At 39.1% G+C, this 16660-nt stretch overlaps 1 pseudogene across 1 annotated transcript in view; it reads left to right on the top strand.

The window, feature by feature from the left end:
* Window positions 1–16660, top strand: part of LOC145802461 (calcium-transporting ATPase 3, endoplasmic reticulum-type-like) — a 116969-nt pseudogene that overhangs the window by 87973 nt on the left and 12336 nt on the right. The window contains exons 9-11 of the transcript XR_014344581.1: window positions 10864–10914; window positions 11037–11168; window positions 12799–12900. The product of XR_014344581.1 is annotated as a calcium-transporting ATPase 3, endoplasmic reticulum-type-like (transcript). The remainder of the gene's footprint in view (window positions 1–10863; window positions 10915–11036; window positions 11169–12798; window positions 12901–16660) is intronic.

Below are 16660 nucleotides of genomic sequence, written 5' to 3'. Positions count from 1 at the left end.
TGCATTCCTTTTGGGCACATCAAGTCTCCTCTTATGTTTCGCTCACCTGCCAAAACAACCAAGTTGGCTGCAATAAATTTTTCAAAGGGAAAATAGTTTCTGAGTTCAGATTTTTAGCCATCAAGAACACCCCTACACTGGGACTGTAGGTTGCAGAAACGTATTAAAGTCACACTCCCATACTCTTGCACTCAAATTTGCATCTTTCCAAAGCTCAGTCCTATCATGCTTTCCATGAACTCTTATTGGCAACAAATGGTTAGTAGCTTAGGTGTAACAACATTCAAGGGTTTTGTACTACAATTACAGGAAAATTCTCAATAGGAAGGTGCTAGATAGCTTAGCTAGTAAAGTCTCGTGGTATTCATAATAGAGACTTGGGATTCCTTTATCTGGGTTGCATGCTGTTTTTTTTTTTTTTTTGTGTGTGTGTGTGGGGGGGGGGGGGGGGTGGGGGGTTTGGGTTTTCTTTTCTATTGTTTAGGCCATCACTGTTGGACTAAAAAAAATTGCCAACAGGTAGCCTTGTTCACATAAACAACTTTATTTAATTTCTACTCTTGATCCATGATGCTTTTGTTTTGAAAGGCCTGTGCTAACTTGAATTACTTATGCTTCATCATAGCTTTACTATGGAAGTTCTGCTCCTCTGTCCACCCCGTTTTTTTCTTGATTTTGCTATACTGATATACGTCTAAGCATTTTCCACAAGAAAGTCTTTGTCTAGAGGCCAAAAAGTTTCAGGCCTCCAGCGCACTATAGATCATGCTTAGTATGAACATGGGCATGTCAGGTCCTTTACGTTAGAGAACACCATGCTTTTCTGTAAATGACTTGTGTGATTGTGGTGCCATAACTTGGAGATCAATGGCTGGCAATTGCGAGTTGATTTTGCTGAAAATGATAAAAACACTGACAAAAATCTGGAACAGGTAAAATATTTAGATTAATGAGTAAACAACTCGTTTTGTGATCATAATCATAATAATCTTGCAGCCATCTTTTTTTTTTGATAGTGGAAAACAATAATTACCCTTATCTAAAGGTGCCATTCTGAATTCAAACATTTTCCACTTAGGGCAAGAATGTAATGCTCCGAGATTAACAGAATGCTCTTTGGGAAACAAGAGGGCCCTTGCCGGAGGATTCTTTTCCTAGGAGGTCATTCTTTTGAGCTTATAGAGGAGGCAAAAGATCAGATTGGGCATCGTCGTGTTGCTATTATGGAGCGAGGGCAGGGCCTTCACAGAGCGGTTTGTGGTTATGAAGTTGGTTGGTTCTGTGTGATGCTTCATAAGGTATCACGAGAACCAAGTTGTTTGGCCTATTTGGCACGCGTCATCGGTGGATGTCACAGTGTGGCAGCATAGGTTTGAGGGAAGGAGGATGGGGCTCTTCGTTCTAGATTGTGGTTATGACCGGTAGCAAAAGAGAACAAATCTTTGTACCAGAATTTGGTTTTGAGGATAGATGAGAGGGGTTTGCTTTGGTCATGTAGGGTTTTGCCTTTTGGGATGGATAGTTGAAATAGAAGAAGAGACTGGGCAGTATGGGCGGTTTGAAAGAGGTGTTGCTGGTCGGAAGAGCACCTCCTCAGCATGGGGACAAAGGAGATGTAGTGGTAAAGGGGGGAGCAGAAGAGGGGTGGTTTCAAAGGTTAATGGCTCATCGGAGAGGTATCTAAGTCCCATTACTATGTCTTTTTGCCACGGTCCGGATTTGGAGCTGGAAAAAGACTTATTGCCACTTTTTCAAAATCAAAACCTGGTTCTAATGACTAGCCAGTGAGATGAGGAAGGGGATTTGTGGGGCTGATGTGAGGCCTGGGCCAGATTTGAACAGTGGTACAGGAGGTCAATGGGCTGATATGTGTGAGGACTTGCCTTTAGTTTTGTGCCCATTAGCTGTGGATTCAGGGGAGCTTCATGAGGATGTGTACGATGGGACTATCATATAGCTGGTGGCAATTGGTTTTGAGGGAGATGAACCTCCTTCTTTGGGTGAGGTGTCTAAATGGGTTTTACGTCAGATCAACGAGGTCAGCCGAATGCTTGGTGTATCGTTTGAAGGGTATGGGGAAGAAGGCATGAAGTTGTTTTCTGCAATTGAAGCTTCTTGGAGAGGGAGTGGTTCTTTGGGTAAGGAGGTTCAGGTTGTGGGTCAGAAGGGGAAAGGGGTTAGGAACTGAGAAATCTAGAGTGCATAGTTAATTATGCCAAACGCCTAAAAGGATGAGGTTGGGCTATGAGGAAAGGTCGTGGTGATCAATTACTGTTGCCATGCAGTTAAAAATTTTATCCTAGAACATGTGTTGTTTGAATGACAGAAGGGCAGAGGGTTTTGATTCGTTCTCTTCTAAGGGGTGTGATGGTGGATGTATTGTGTTTTCAGGAGACAAAAATGGAATGTATTGATGAGTAGGTGATCCAAGAGATATGAGGGGGGTTGTTTTGTGGAGTGGACATATTTGTCGTCTATTGGGGTGGCCGGGGGGGGGTTCTAATGGGCTGGGATCGGAGGGTGGTGGTGGTGGAGGAGGAGATGGGTGGTTTTTCACTGTCATGCCTATTTCATTGTGTAGAGGTTGATTTTCGGTAGGTGTTCACAGAAGTGTATGGACCAATCAGGCAATCAGAGCGGGATCTTTTTTGGGAGGACTTGTATAACATTGCTTATCAATGGGCGGTGTAAAAAAATAAATTGATGTATATTATTGATTGATGTCTTACAAGATTGATTGATATTGTGTTATGTATTACAACTCCTATATATAGAAGAGAAGGTGGTAGTAGGTGTAGTGTAGTGGAGGTGGTAGGTGAAGTGGGTGCTAGTGGAGATGGTAGGTGGAGGAGCAAATTGGTAAATTCTAACAGCCCCCCGCAAACTCAAGGAGGATAGAAACTAACCAACTTGAGTTTGGAGAGAGTAACAAAACAAGAAAATACATAAAAATAAAAAAGGATAGGAGACACTGTATGGTCGTGTCAGACCGTTGGTGAAGACACTGTATGGGGTGTCATAACGTTGTAGAGGACACTGTATGGTGGTGTCAGACCGATGTAGAAGACAGTTTATGGGGTCATGTCGGACCGTTGTAGAAGACAGTTTATGGGGTCATGTCGGACCGTTGTAGAAGACAGTTTATGGGGTCATGTCGGACCGTTTGTAGAAGACAGTTTATGGGGTCATGTCGGACCGTTGTAGAAGACAGTTTATGGGGTCTTGCTGGACCCTTGTAGAAACTAACCGGAATCAATGTCGGGACAGTTTACAGAGTCTTGTCGGACCCTTGTAGAAACTAACCGGAATCTATGTCGGGACAGTTTACAGAGTCTTGTCGGACCCATAAAGGAGCTAACCGGAATCAATGTCGGGACAGTTTACAGAGTCTTGTCGGACCCGTAAAGGAGCTAACCGGAATCAATGTCGGGACAGTTTACAGAGTCTTGTCGGACCCATAAAGGAACTAACCGAAATTAATGTCGGGACAGTTTACAGAGTCTTGTCGGACCCATAAAGGAGCTAACCGAAATTAATGTCGGGACAGTTTACAGAGTCTTGTCGGACCCTTAAAAAATGCACCCTCAAAAGGTGTGCCCAATTTTTCAAAAGGCGTGCCATCAAAAGGCGTGCCCAATCCATAAAAAAGGTGTGCCAGACATGATGATGGCGAGGCACGTGGGCGCCTTGGCTTGCGTGCCCGTTTGTCGTCTGGCGGCAAGTGGCGCTCGATACGCGTGGCTGCCTCGGCTATTTAACCAAGACGAAGGCTGAGGCTGAGGCATACCATTCTGAAACCTCTGAAACCAACCCTTCGCTGAAAAACTCTGCCTCTTCGGAGAGAGAAAATCTGTAACACTCTGTTGCCCAGAAAAATGGCCTCGTCTTCGTCTTCCCGTGGACTGCTCACCCTCTTTCCCGACCTCAACGAGTCAACAAGAGAGAGAACTGGTGCGGTGGCACTGGAACCTCAACCAAGCGCCCCGGAGTTTGCTCCGTTGAACTTTCCGATGCGGTCGGTGGAGCAAAGAATGGCAGTGCAGTCGGATGTGGAGGCCAATCAGTATACTCTGAAGGCATGTGTTGAAAGCATGACGGCGGTCACAAATTTGTCGAACCGGCTGCAGAGTAGGACAAATGAGGTGCAGCAATTAAACTCCCAGCTGGCTCTGCTCCAACGCATGTATAAGGATGCGCGAGCAGAGATAAGCGTGCTAAGGACAGAAAACAAGGAGCTGAAGCGTAAGGCCACCGTGATGTTCCGATTTGGAGGGCCGCCAGATGCTGCAGTGGAGGAGTATGGGGGAGTGAACATGCTCGGTGGACGAGGAAGCACGGAGGCAACACCGTCAAGAGCCGCCCAGGATGGAGGCAAGAAGAAGCGACCCGCAGCAGAGTAAAGAAGAAAAATCCCACTGTGGGTGTTTTGTTGTTTTTTTTTTTTTTGTTTTTTTTTTTTTTTTTTTTTGAAAATGTGGAACGGGGTGAACCCCCACGTGAATAAAAGAGTGTAGTGGGTATGAATGCAGTTCGTCGTCTGCCTGTTGTCGGCTTTGTTTTTTTTTTTTTTTTTTTTTTTTTTTTTGCAAAATAAAAATAATAATAATAGATGAATGGGTTGATAGCATAAGAATAATAAGAAGAAGAATAATAATATGTTAAAACAGTGGGGCGGTGGGCAAATCAATGGAGGGAAGTTGATAGATTAAAGAAATAAAAAAAAAAAAAAAAAAACAGATCAATGGAAGGTATGTTGGTAGTGGTGAACATGAGTGTGAAAAAGAAATAAATAAAAAAAGAAAAAGAAGAATGGGTGTGCAAACTTGCTGTGGCTTTGCAAAAGATGGAATAAAATAAAGATAAAAAAAGAAAAGAAAGTGGAGTGCAGTGATTATTAAATATAATAATAATAGTAATAAAAAAATTGGAGGTCCGACAGAAAGAATCTCCCCCATAAGGATGCATGTGTGTATGTATTCATCTCCCAAGGTATACTGTGGAAAGAGAGTGGCTTTGGTGTGTTCATTGTGGGCAACACCAACAGACCCAAATCGATAACCAGCGACGAAAAGGTTGAACGTTTTTGAGCATTGAAGACCCAGCAGTGGAGTAGCGAACAGGGCCAATTGCGATGTCGCCAGGAAGCTGATCGAGCTTCGATTCGTGGAAGACGTCGGAGACGAGGCCCACTCCGGTGATCGAGTGGAGGACGTTGTCGTGGACGGCAACGATTCCGGCGCCTTCTTGGCCGCGGTATTGGAGAGCGTGGAGAGCGAGGTAGCAGAGACGAGACGATTCTGGGTCGTCGGAGATTCCCACAACTCCGCAACTCCGCACTTTGAGCATTGAAGACCCAGCAGAGACGAGACGAACTGACAATTATGTATGTATATTTATGTATTGATAGAGATGACAACGGAATAGGTTGAGGTCCGGCGGACGGCTAAGGTGAGGTTGCCGCCCGCCGGTGAAGCGAAAATATTAGGTTCTAAACCTGCTCTGATACCATGTAAAAAAATAAATTGATGTATATTATTGATTGATGTCTTACAAGATTGATTGATATTGTGTTATGTATTACAACTCCTATATATAGAAGAGAAGGTGGTAGTAGGTGTAGTGTAGTGGAGGTGGTAGGTGAAGTGGGTGCTAGTGGAGATGGTAGGTGGAGGAGCAAATTGGTAAATTCTAACAGGCGGCTACGTGGTGTGCAGGTGGTGAGTTTAATGTGGTGCGGCGACTGGAGGAGAATTTGGGGTTGACTCATTCAGTGGGTTCGACGTGGGCTTTCTCATCTTTTATCGATGAGTTGGAGATGATAGATTTATCAATGCAGGGAGGGAGTTACACATGGTCTAGGGGTTGAGTGTTATCTTGTCTCCACCGATTTTTGATCACTAGGGATTGGGAGGAACATTTTTTTCAGGTGGTTCGATCGAGACTATCGCGTCTTGTTTCTGATCACTGGCCTGTTCTGTTGTATATGGGGGGGGCTTTAGAGTGGCCCATTGCCTTTTTGGTTTGAGAATGTGGCTGCAGTCAAAAGGTTTTGTGGGCATAGTTTGGACCTGGTGGGAGGGTTATATTGTGTCGGGAGATCCTAGTGGGCGGTTGGCCCAAAAATTAGAGCTTCTTAAGGCAGATCTGAGGAGATGGAATGAGGTATTTGGTCGTGTGGAGATTTAGAAGGCAAATCTTTTAGCCGTGTTACAGGGCCTAGATGGAAAGGAAGTTAAGGGGGGCTTGTTGAAGGAGGACTTAGTTGCTCAGGAAAAGACTAGGAAGGAGTATGGTCATGTAGCTCGCATAGAGGAGATTAGTTATCGTCAACGATCTAGATGCTTGTGGCTGAAGGATGGGGATTGGACCATAGAGTTCTTTCACCGCATGGCAAATGCTTATCGTCAGGCTAATCAGATAAGGAAGCTGTGAATCAATGCCGTGGTTTTATTTTAGGTGGAGGAGGTGAAAGGAGGTATAGTGAGTTTTTATTAGCATTTATTTCGAGGAGATAGAGGTGATTGCAAACCTGGCTTGGATTGGGTTCAGTTTGATGCCATTTCGGAGGCGAATGTGTAGATGCTAGAGAGACCGTTTTCAAAAGAGGAGGTGGTAGAGGCATTGCAGGGTATGCCTGGGGACAAGGCACTAGGGCCTGATGGTTTCACTTTACGTTTCTTTCAGTAGTGTTAGGGAGTGATGAAGGCAGCGGTGATGGCTATGTTTAAGCAGTTCCATCAGAGGGGGCAGTTTGAGAGGAGTCTTAATGCGACCGTTATTGCTCTGATTCCAAAGAAAGGAGGGGTAGAGGATATTTGGGATTTTCGACCTATTAGTTTGCTGAGGAGTGTGTACAAGCTCTTGGCAAAATTTCTGGCTAATAGGTTGTGGGGCATTTTGGAGGAAGTGGTGTCAGAGTCTCAAAATGCTTTTGTGGGTGGGCGGCAGGTATTAGATGTTGATCTGGTCGCTAACGAGTGTGTTGACTCGCGCACTTGGCAGGGGTAGGGAGGTATTATTTGTAAATTAGATATTGAAAAGGTGTATGATAAAGTTGGAAGTTGTGGAGGAAGTGGATTTAGTTTTGCATTTCTACAGTTTAGATGTCGGTTATGGTAAATGGGACACCATGTTTAAATGTGTTCCACATCGCCTGGAGTTGTTCCATCTGTGCTGGTTATAAAGTTCTAGTTTTGCCTATTTCTTATTTGGGCTTACCTCTGGGTGCTTCTTTTAAGGAGAAGAGGGTGTGGGATGGAGTGGTGGATTGGGTGCAGAGGCATTTGGTAGTTGGAAGCGACAATATTTATCGAAAGGAAGGAGAATCACATTGATCAAGAGTGTTCTATCTAGTATTTTGATTTATTTCATGTCGATCCATGTGATTCTTGTATCAGTTGCGAAGAAGTTGGAGAAATTGCAGTGGGATTTCTTGTGGAGAGGAGGTGAAAAGGCTTTTCATCATCACTTAGTAGCTTGGGATCGGATTTGTGTTCCCAAGGCTATGGGGGTGTCGGGGATTCAGAGCTTAGTCTCATTTAATCTAGCTCTTCCGAGGAAGTGGTGGTGGTTTGTGGTGGAACAGGAGCGGTTGTGGAGGAAAATGGTGGGGCCAAAGTATAGGTTGGGATGGGGGAGTGATATACAGGTGAGGTGCAACAGTCACATGGACGGAGTTTGTGGAAGGGTTTCGGTCGGGGGGAGTTTTGGAAGAGGGTTTGTTTTTGGATTGGGGTGGGGGTTCGGGTCAGGTTTTGGAAGGATGAGTGGTGTGGAGTAGAAACTCTAGCTACGAGGTTTCCTTCGATTTTTCCAATTGCCCTTGATGAGGAGGCGACAGTGGTGTCTTATGCACATGTGTAGTTTGGAATGTTGGTTTGCGTTGTGAGGTGCAGGATTGGGAGTTGGGGCAACTGGTGGATTTGTTGGGTTTTTTGAATGGCCTTAGATTTTTTTGGTTGGGTGGGGGGAGGAGAAGGGCAGGATACTTTGGGGTGGGTATGGTGGAACTCCAAAGGGGTTTGCTCAATGTCTTCTTTTTATCATTCGCTTGTGGGCGGGGATGGTGCTCCATTTTCGTGGAAGAGTGTTTGGGTGATGGGTTGTCCGTCTTAAGTCGCTTTCTTTGTGTGGACAGTGGCTTTAGAGCGTATTCTAACTATTGATAACTTGATTCGTCTTCGTCTTCGTCTTCGTCGTCATATTTTAGTTAATTGGTGTTGCATGTGCTGTGGGGATACGGAAACAGTGGACGATGCCATTGTTCAGTTGCTTCACATCTATGGATGGCCATTGTTGCTCTCTTTGGTTTGGGTTCAACCAGGGTTGACAGCGTAGGTGTTGCAAACAGAGTTTTAAAAGGCTTTCTTGAGGCTCGCCTCGCCTTGAGGCTAAGGTGAAACGCACCAAGGCTTTGATTTTTAGGCATTACTCTCCAAAGGCTTGCACATCATAGTTTGAGACATGCGTCTTAAGTGCGCTTTTTACGCTTTTTGCGCATAAGCATGTGAGGAGTATGCACATGCAGAAGTTGCCTTGGCCATTTGTTAAACTTAGTCTATTAGATTGTTTAAACATAAAAAATTAAAAAGAATCCATTTTTACAACTATATTCTACAGGAAAAATTAAGTAAATGATCAATCAGGAAAAACATAGTTAATGGTCAAGTGAGAAGCTCAATCACTGAAGTTAAGAATATTGATTTCTCTTTCTATCCAGTAAAATGTTCAACGCATTAAAGCGAAAAGTATTTACACATTTATATTTAATTTTGTTTTTATTTTTTTAACGATTCAAAAATATTTAATTTATTCAGTAAATATTAAAATTTGAAATTTGAAATGCTTACGCCTCAACGCCTTGAGGCTTCCGCCTTGCCTCATGAGGGGTAAAACGCCTCAAGGTACGCATTCGCCTTTAAAAACTTTGGTTGCAAAGTTGGGTTGGGGGAGGGTTGGGAAGAGACGTTGGAAGGTGTGGTTGCTTGCGGGCCACTGTTTGATGTGGTTGATTTGGTTGGAGCGGAATAAATGTACCTTCACTAGCATGACTCGGTCAGTTCCATGGTTGGAATGACATTTGCTTACTGTGTTACATAGTTGGATTATGGTTTCAGTAGATCCAGATGTGCTGACCTTTGTAGATTTTATAGAGGATTTGATTAGTTAGTTATTTTGGGTTTGCTCTCTTTTTAGGTAGCTTGTTAGCTAGCCCTTTAGTTGGTTTTTGTATTCGTTGCATGACTTTATGCTTTTTTATTGAAGTTTGATCATTTCTCAACCCAAAAAAAAAAAAAATGTGGTGCCATAACCTGATGACTTCCCTAACATCACTTAATTCTAAGAGGCATGTAGTTTCTGTGGAAGATTCTCCTTTAGATGTATAATGAGTAATAACACAGTTTTGGTTGCTTAATTAAGAAGCTATCTCGACATAGAAATTAGATCACGTAGTTTTATCAATCTTCACATGGAAATTCTAATCACATGATCTAATTTGAAGTTTTAGTAGCAATCGGTTGGCCTTCTGATCTTTGGAATGGGAAAAATTCCAACATCTAATCACCCACATCTTTAAATTTCTAAGCTAGAATATTCTCTCTAATGACACACACATGCACACCAGCATGCCCACTTGTTTATTGAAATTTCTCCTGAATTTTTAGACTATAAATTTCAGCAAGTTAGCAAAGAACCTTTGAACATTTCCATATGGTAAAATACATTTGTTTTCATGTTTTAGGCTACTTATTTTATTTTTGCTGATAAGTACTGAGTTTTAGCTAACTATTACGTCCATCTTGTTGTACCTGGTGTGGGTGACTGTTACTTGTCTCATTTGAACTTGTTTTGGCTGATGGTAATATGCTGGATGTCTTCCAATTGTAACTCGCTGCCCCTGCCTTTTTCCAGGGTTGGAAAAGGATGACTGAAAAGCTATAGTTGATTTTTGTGAATAATTACGATTTATCAGCTGGTTTAATTTAGTTACCTACTTGTACTAGTTATAGAGATTTGATTATTACTTTATTCTCTTTCATAGATTGTCTTCCGACATGAACGTTTCAGACATTAGACACTTGTGAATTATGTCTATGTGTTTTTATTTATGTCCATATTTGTTGCATTTTTGCAATGTATTTTAAATCTATGTTACATGGACTCGAATATGAGTATTGGATGTGAGTCTAGGCATCAGATCTTGATAAACCTAAAACTTAGGATATTAGAATATGCATCCAACAGTTGAGAAGGGATACATATCTTAAATACTTTTATGTATTGCATATTATATAATATTGTTATATAAGATACTGTAAATTATTAAAAAATGTATTTCAAAGTAAATGAGATTCAAAAAAATATAGAATTTATATCTCACATTCGTGTGAGAAGCTGGAAATGTTTCTTTATTAGCAAATTCTTCAAACATCATATGAAATTAGAGGATCCAAGTTTCTAAATTGGGTACGGGTATTGGACACATCCCATACCCTTACCTTTGTCATATTTGGTGGACACGGCCCACGGGTACAATGGGTTAACTAGAAGAGTGCATGTAACACATTTTAGAGATATCTCTAAAAAGATCCCAATCGTGCTGGTGACACCTAGGCAGTCCATGTAACAGTTCTAAAATGTTTTGCTCATGGTAATATGGTCTGGTCATCATATATATATGAGATGTTGTTTAAATCTCTCTTTTCATTACTTGCATTCTTTCTACATAATTGCTATGCTCTTTTGTGGCTTGTCTGCTATGCTCTTTTGTGGCTTGTCTTGTATGGTTTCTACATAAGTGCTCTTTTATGGTTTCTATGCACATCTATTAAACATTTTCTCTTATATTGTTTGGATTTTCAGAGTGCTTCAGATAGGGTTTTGGCAGATGACAATTTTGCTACAATTGTTGCGGTAAGCTTTTCTTATTTCGTCTTGATGAGTAGGAATTTTATTTCCTTGGCATGTTTGTCTTCTTGAAGTCAGAAAAAATCTCATGGTTTCAATCATCTCAAGAATGAGTCATATCCAAGCAGGCTGTTGCAGAGGGAAGAGCTATATACAATAACACAAAGCAGTTTATCCGATGCATGATATCTTCAAACATTGGTGAAGTTGTTTGTATTTTTGTGGCAGCTGTACTTGGAATACCTGAAACTCTTGTTCCTGTGAGTATATTTTCTTACAGAATATGATCTTTTGTTTAATTCACTCTTATTTGTTGAAGTGTTCATGTAAATGACTCGTCTGATTAGTTCTTGTTTTCAACATAAAAGTTGGTGGCATGGCATGCATATTTTTGTGTGTGAAAACCTGAACATAATTTAACATAAATATAGCCATATACGGAGACTATTGCTTGGTGCTATGGCATACATTGGCTATCAGGCATGACATTGTGAGTTGGAGTTTAAGGGCAGCCACCTATGCAAATAATGGCAGAAAATAGGTCTGTATTTAGTCCACCATTCCCAGCACCTTGCATTGGCATGACCATTACTGGGTTCTCCTATTTAGGTTTCAGTATAAAAATGCATGATGCTTGATTATCTGGTATACGCTCATGGTCCCTTGTGTAGAAAGTTTACCTTACCATGACCAAACTGGTGACAGTGGCGATGATGCATTTGTGAGGTGTAAGGAGCGTAACGGTTGTTGCAACCAGAGCTGTGAAATTTCACACTTCTCGTATAATTTTGCGAAAACTTACCGATACACATGTTTTTATTTCAGAATCATATTTGTTTAGGTTTAAAATGGTTTTTTTTGGGGATTTAGTATAGTTTTTATCCAATGTATGAACTGAATTTTGTACTTTTTTTTAAAGTCTCTATAAAGAAAGTTCACATTTTTCACTCAGCATTTAATGATTTCATCCGTGATACATTTATAATGCACTACTTTACTGTTATTTGTTTTGTTATTAATAGTTTTAGACTAGTGATATTATGTTGTGTTTCAAATTTGCAGGTTACATATGTTTAATAAATAAATATGAATACAATTATTATTTTATTGAAAAAATTAAAATCATATGATTCATATTTTTCAAGTTATATAAGTAAACTAAGCCAAACCAAGTCTTAAGTTCCAACAAATGGAGTCAGTTACATGAATTTTTGTTTTCCATTCAACTTTATCCAAGGCCATATTGTTAGTCAAATTAAGGAGATTCATATATCTATTTACTACACTAGCTCACGTCAATCTAGGTCTGCTTCTTCCCCTAACACTTCCATCTATCGTCACTGTATCACATCTCTTTACTACTGCCTCTATTGGTCTCTGTTGTATATGACCAAACCATCGGTTTGCTTCTTCCCCTAACACTTCCATCTACCGTCATTGTATCGCAACTTTTTACTACTGCCTTTGTTGATTTCCATTGTATATGACCAAACCATCTCAATCTATTTTCCCTCAACTTATAAAACTTATAAGTTAGAACTACAAAAATAATGTTCAATAAATAAAAAACAGAAGTTGATAGAAGAGAAAATGCGCAAAAATGTGTTGGCTATTGTTATGTAACAATAGTAACGGCCGTGAAATTCAATAATACCTCTATAGCAGCCATAATGAGTAGTGGTAACTGCCCATACAGTTAGGGAATAGCATTACGTAACGATTACGACCTATTTTTAGAACACTAACTGTGACATAAATAAAATAAATTCATCCATATACTTAAAAGCTATGTCCTCATTCTATTTTCAAATCTGTTATTTTATTGGATATTTTTATGTTTCCTTGATGTCATAGCGAAGTAAAGTTGAGTGATTGATTTTTCTCTTCCAGGTCCAGCTGCTCTGGGTAAATTTAGTTACTGACGGATTGCCTGCCACTGCTATTGGTTTTAATAAGCCAGATTGTGATGTGATGAAGGCTAAACCTCGTAAGGTAATCAAATCGATGTCCTTTATAACTTTGTGGTCTTCTGCTATTTGATTACTTTTAGTCACTTTTAACCATTCCGTATAATACAATTTACAACTGAACTATGATATTTGTTTTTGTTAAATTAATTTGATCTCTATGTGGCTGCTAATGTGTGGTGCTTGTAAAAGGCACAAAAAAAATAGAGAATTGAAACCTTACAACCGTTTGAATTAGAAAAGGATGTTGTAAGACTCTGAGGGCATGTTTGATTGGAAGGATTAAAGCATGGGATTAGGATTATTAATCCGTGGGCCCAATCATCTTATGTTTGTTTTGCCATTTTGGTTTAGGACTATTAATCCAATGGATAATTAATCCAATAAATTTGTAGGATTATTAGTAATGGGGTAGGGGTGGGATAGTTAATACCACACTAATTTGATAGGATTATTAATACCTCACTATTAGTATTGTGAATCAAACATGACCTGAACCTCTGTTGCTTTTCTCTCCTTGGTAACCTGATGAAGCATAAGTTTGATCTAAGAAGCATGGATACGGAGACAAGATGCAGGGATTCTAAAAATTTAGGATACGGACACACAGGAAATATGGGAAAAAGATATTTTCATACATTTTTATTCACTATGTATAAAAATATAAATTTAGGATACATAGATTTGAGAGATATCGATGTATATGTTGGCGTATTTTTATTTTTTTTTCTAGTTTTCTCCTCAAATCAGCTTTCTAAAATTGTAAGAAAAATCTACGAAGGTGTTCCGAGTGTCCAATCACAAGACATGTGTCCATGAAGTATCTCCAACGTATCCTACAGAAAAAGTAATAATTAAAAACATTAACACGCTACATGGTGTGTCAGACACATGGACATGTGTGTACCCACCATGTCGGTGCCTCTTAGAGTTTGATTAATCTTTCTTCGTTTACGAATTATGTAAAATCCATTGGTGCTTCAAGATGGCAGAATATGTCCCGACGATAATAGGGTTTTACAATAGATAATTTTATTTAGACCTATGTTTCAATGGTTTATGCTATCTATTGTCTTTAAAAAATTCAAAATTTTATAGAATTGTATGATTGTTGGTCTTTGAAGGAAATTGTTTGATTTTAGATAGCGCTTGTGGAAAGTTTTTATTTTTATTTTTCTATTTTTTGTGAACTGTTCCTGCAATGTTAAGAGATGTGATTGATTTATTTATTTTTGAAAAGTGAAAAATAGACGCTGTAAGCTTCTGTCTATTATGCATCATAAACAAAACAAAACTTTTGGTTAATGCTAGTATTGGACCTTCCATTGTGTTTGGTATCAAGAATTGTGTTACATGGGCTTGTCACATTACCCCCGTGTTCAGACCATGAAAGCTGATATAGTATAGGCCAAAGTGTGGACACTGCTACTGTTACCAATGGAAGAAGAGAGGAACAGAATGAAACGTGGTCAAAGAGAAAATTTCATTACATGGTTGGAATTTATCATTTTTGGAGCTGGAAACCTAGGTTGAATAGGTTGCCAAAGGCAATCATAGTTGTGATGGTGATCTAGACTTCTCCATATAGGTGCAGCTGTAAGAAAATGTTTGAACTATAAATAATTTATTGGCAAAATTTACAAACAAAAGCTCGAGTTTTCTATGTTTTTAAATAATATAATTTATTGTTTATAAAGCAAAATAACCTCTAATATTATATATGCTTACGACTTCTCAGCCACCATTAAGTGAGTCTGTAATACTGACACCAAATCTGAACAAGCTGACACTTAACTTTGTCCTTGTATCCCAATATTGTCCTCGTATCCCAAGCTTTTGAATTAGAAAGATTATACTATTAGATTTGCACTCACATGTGTTTAGTTGTGGTTTTGTGAAAACATCCATATTGTTTATACATCGTTTTCATATTGTTTTGATTTTTTGGTGAAAACAGTTTTCATGTTGTTTCCTAAAAACTGGGTTGCTTTTAGAAAATTTTCCTGGAAAATAGTTTGCCAATTTTTCTTTGTTTCTTGGAAAATGTAAACTGATAGCAACAAACGAACACAACCAATCATGCCTATAGGTATCCTTGTACATGTAAAATAGCTGAAATGACTCACTTGGTTTTCCTCTATTTAGATGAACAACCTTAAATGCGCTCAATGTTCTTTCTGACATGGAGAATAGAGGAAGCTAAATTTACAAAAAGTTGAAAATTTCTTGTGGAGAAACTAACTCTTTATCTAGGTTGACTTTATCAAGGTCAACATGGAATTGTAGAAATGATTTATAAATTTCATATGGTAAGAAATATGATACGGATGCGAGACACAGATATGACACGATATAAAGACAACACCATGATAATTTTCCAAGAAATAGCGTACAACACTACCAAGGACGCAACAAAAAATAGATATACATTGAAAAAAAAATAAAAATTCCTTTCATTTTTTATACTGAAATACATATATCTTTTGTTAGCTAAACAATAAAAATCACTTTTCGCATTCTACGTGCAAACAAAAAGTTCAAATATCTATTTTAGAATGTTCTATTCACAAAAAAATTGGAAGGCTTTGTTCCTGAAATTTAAAAAATTTGAAAGAGGGGGATTAAGTTATATATCCGCATTGTTTTTATTTTATTATTGGATCCCAAGTAATTTTCTTCAAACTTGCAGTGTGTTTTGTGTGTGTCTAAGCAATGGACATGTGTGTCTCCCAAATGTTCGAAGTGTGTTTGGTTTAAAAAAAAAATATATGTTGGACAGGTTTGGATAAAAAATATGTAGGACAGGTTTGGATGAGTGGCTCACATGTATCGGGGAGTATGCAATGAGTGTTGATGTCCAACGTCCATCATTTTATTACGAGTGTCCATGCTCTTAGGTCATAAGAGTTAAAAGTATTTAGCCTATCACCTTAACTTTAAAAAAAAAATAAAAAAAAAATAATGATAATAATAATAATAATAATAAAGGAAATGTGTTATAGCTGTTTCAGCAAGAAGCTGGTGGGGTGCATTTTAATTGTGAAAGATTTTCCCAATTCTGTTTTGAGCATGGAAGAGCTTTGACATGATTGTAGTTCCAAGTGTTTGAGTTGAGAAGTTGAATACCTTAAATTATTTCCTGGTAAAGTCTAAAACCATCCTATTTTCATGTCTTTTACAAAAATTACACTTGTAAAGTCACCTCTATTAACTAAAATCTAATTGAAGAGTAAATTTATTTGTTGATGGTACCTTCTAGTGGATTGTCTTAAGAAATATGTTGTAGCATATTAGTGTTGGAATACATACTCGTATCAAGTTCTTCCACAAATTTAAGATGTGAACTCGTGCCACACAAGAGGTTGCACTTTGTATAATATATGCATTAGTACGGTTGAAAACTTGTTGCATACTAAAAATTTCTGAAATTTATCTTTTTATATTTTTATTCTTGGTGCATTCTTCTTCTGTATACGAACTCGGTGGATCTGCTCTAACCCTCAAAAATAGGAAGAAAAGAAAAGAAGAGGGGGTGGGAGGTGGGGTGGGTTTGATACCCCCAGCCTCAATTTGTTTAAAAGGATATGTGAGGGTACGAAAAGTTTTGTGTTAAATTTTTTCCTAATAGTGGGCCATTTTCTGGGCAGTAGGGTTCATGGCGATTGCTGCTAGGGTATGGTATGTGCTCTGATGCCATGTGAATTTACAAACAATATGTGTATTATCTCCATAAACAACGATTACAAGCTCTAAATATATATACCAAGAACTAAATACTAATTAGG

This window comes from Camellia sinensis, chromosome 11 (assembly GCF_055761805.1).
Source record: "Camellia sinensis isolate YWXY chromosome 11, ASM5576180v1, whole genome shotgun sequence".
Taxonomy (NCBI): Eukaryota; Viridiplantae; Streptophyta; class Magnoliopsida; order Ericales; family Theaceae; genus Camellia; species Camellia sinensis.
Note: the sequence above shows the minus strand (reverse complement) of the source record. Positions and strands in the feature narration are given on the sequence as shown.